Source organism: Macadamia integrifolia, chromosome 13 (assembly GCF_013358625.1).
Source record: "Macadamia integrifolia cultivar HAES 741 chromosome 13, SCU_Mint_v3, whole genome shotgun sequence".
NCBI classification, from domain to species: Eukaryota; Viridiplantae; Streptophyta; class Magnoliopsida; order Proteales; family Proteaceae; genus Macadamia; species Macadamia integrifolia.
Genome location: NC_056569.1, coordinates 13201571 through 13204998, shown reverse-complemented (window position 1 = coordinate 13204998; position 3428 = coordinate 13201571).

The window sequence follows — 3428 nt, the reverse complement described above, 5'->3', positions numbered from 1 at the left end:
AGATGAGGGGATTTTCTTAGGGTATTCTTCAAAGAGTAAGGCCTATAGATGCTATAATAAGAGATTGGGCAAGGTGATAGAGAGTTTAGATGTAAGAATTGATGAACATGTGCCCCATTCTAAATAGATAGAACCAACAGAGTAGACTCTTGAGGACTTTTATGATGATGCAACTGTAAATGATAAAGTTATAGAAGTTCAGAACCATAATGATGATGCGGAAACAGATGCTTATGAAACTGACACATTGATAGAGAGAGATGGAGGACCTAGTTTTGAAAAGTGGCAAAAAGTGCATCCCCCACATCAAGTCATTGGAGATCCTAAAGCAGGAATGCTGACAAGAAATATGAAATATGCTACATATTCATTACTTTCTTAGATTGAACCCAAGTCTGTTGGTGAAGTAACTAAAGATGAGAACTGGGTGAAGGCAATGAATGAAGAGTTAGATCAAATAGCGAAGAACAACACTTGGGAGTTAGTTTCTAGACCAGCTGATAAAAAAATTGTTGGAACCAAGTGGGTTTTTAGAAATAAGTTGAATGGAGATGGCCAAGTCGTTAGAAATAAATCCAGGCTAGTGTGAAAAGGCTATGTCCAAGTAGAGGGGGTAGACTTTGATGAGACATTTGCGCCGGTAGCAAGATTGGAATCTATACGGATGTTCTTGGCATTTACGATTTATAAATGCTTCAAGGTTTATCAGATGGATGTCAAGTCTACGTTCTTGAATGGTAATCTTGAAGAAGAAGATGATCCAAACATGGTCTATATAATAAAGAAAGCTCTCTACGGCTTGAAACAAGCCCCAAGGGCTTGGTACTCCATACTAGACAATTACTTACATCAGTTGGGACTTCGGAAGGGCATTATTGATAGTAACCTATATGTTATGATAGAGAACAAAAGTCAACTGGTAGTGGTGTCCTATGTAGATGATATCATCGTTGGAGGGAAAAATGATGAGGTGTGTAGACAGTTTGCAGAGCAGATGACGACAGAGTTCGAGATGTCTATGCTGGGGGAGTTATCATACTTTTTGGGTTTGCAAGTAAATCAACAACATAATGGTATCTTCATACATAAGCAAAGTACATCAAGGAGATGTTGAAGAAATTTATGATGGAGGACCGCAAACCAGTAAGTACTCCCATGATAGTAGGTTGCAAGTTGAGTTCAAGTGATGAGTCAGTTTCCGTTGATCAAAGTCTCTACAAGTCAATGATTGGAAGCTTGCTATACTTGACAGCATCAAGACATGATATCTTACAAATAGTGTGTTTGGTTGCTCGATTTCAAGCTAGTCCTAAAGAGATTCATTTAGTGGTAGTTAAGAGGATTTTTAGATATCTTAGAGGTATGATGGAGTATGGCCTATGGTACCCTAAGATTGGAAGTTTCACACTCATCGCATTCTCAGATGCGGATTGAGTTGGCAGTGTGGATGATAGGAAGAGCACTAGTGGTGGTGTATTCTTTTAGGGATAGAGTCTAGTGGCATGGCATGGCAAGAATTAAGAATCTGTTTCTTTATCTACAACAGAGGCTGAATATATTGCAACTGCAACAAGTTGTACACAGGTGATTTGGATGAAGAGACAAGTAACAAACTTTGGAATTCACAATGATGAACTGGTGTCTATTAAGCGTGATAATATGAGTCCCATTAATATTTCAAAGAATCCACTGCAACATTCGAGGACAAAGCATATTGACATCCGATATCGCTTCCTGAAGGAGAAGGTCAATGCAAATGAGGTGAGATTGGATTTTGTTCCCATATCTGAGCAAATGGCAAATATTTTCACGAAAGCACTTCCTAAGGAAAATTTTGAAACCCTTAGAAACAAACTTGGAGTTGTCACTCCATGAGCATAGTAGATGGTATGTGTGCAGGGGGAGTGGATGACTAAGCATAGAGACATCAAATCCCTATAGGATAGGAAGATGCAGTGGGCACTCCTATAGGTGAGTCTATGCAGTGGGAGCTTCTATATAGGGGAGAATCGTCACCCTTTGTACGTATTGTCAAAGTGGGAGAGAAGTGGAACACAGAGTTAAAATAATGTTGTCAACAATTCCAAAGGGGGAGATTGTTAGGCAATTGGATTGAATGTTGTCATTGATGGCAACTAAAAGGTGATGTGTGACTAAATTTATTGGAGTGGTTCAACAATTGATGGATCAATTACTTGAGTCTATAGTTCAATTTGAAACATCTTGGTTCAATTGTTAATTTAGGTGAATTGATGGGTTCAACTGAGTTGGGTAAATAACATGGTGATTCGGCCCAATCAGTATATAAATTGCTTGCTGCCCAAGCCCATTTAGTATGTCAATTGTTTGTTGCCAAAAATGTCATTATATGCATTATAGAAGTGAAGCAAAGCTGGTTGTAATGATACAATGGCGATTTTGCATGTGCTGCCCAGGTAAGAAGATAAGGAGTAGTTTGCTGCCCATGTGGAGTCCGAGTGCTTGCTTTTGAATTACGGTTACATGTGATAATGAAAAGAACAAGAATTTGATAGCAAAAGAAAAAAAAAATTCAATGCCATGTGTTTCTATACTATTGGTTCAGCTACTATTAATAGAATAAAAAAAAAAAAAAAAAAAAAGAGGAAGTTAAGTTCTAAGAGAAATCAAAGTCTCATACATAAAGAAATTGCTATCTGAATTGGATAGCAGTACATGGAGGAGGAAAAGAATTGTCGCAGGTGAGGACAAATCTAGATATCTTGTTTACTTAATAGAAATCTAGGACTATTCAATATGTAAACTATTGGCTGGTTATTTCTATTAGAATATTCAGATTATTTGCTTTTAGCAAGAGTCCAAGAGAACTATATTTCTCTTTACACGTGAACAACAGCTAGGAAAAAAATAAAAAATAAAAGAAAAAAGGAGAGAGTCCAAGAATGCATAGAGTTTGATTTCAAAGAGGATCAATTGTTGCTTCCACAAGCAATGAAAACCTACAGAACCATAAGACTTGGGACAACAATTAATTTGGAGAGAAATAGCGCAAGAAGGGAGAAAAAAAAAACTATGTTTGATACTTGTCATGCCTTTCTTTGTTAAGCTTTCAATGGAGATTTCACTATGAACAAGAATTAAAGAAGGGTTAGTGTTTTCCTACTACGTTGATGGTTTGAGCATGTTCAAGTCTTCTTCTATACGTCAAACAAGCAATCATCAACGGGATTACACAGGTTGAGGTAATCCGTATCTGAAATCACTATTTTTGTATTCTAGTGTCTGTTTATTGTTGAGAAACTCTAGATCAATGATGTATTGGGTTGGGATTTTATTTTATTGATTTAAAATTATGAACCTAGCAAGTTGGGGCTTGTTTAGGGTGTGGATTTTTGTCCTGGTCTGAGTTGCATTTGAAGCAGGGATAGGTTCCTGAACTGTTGTAGTGG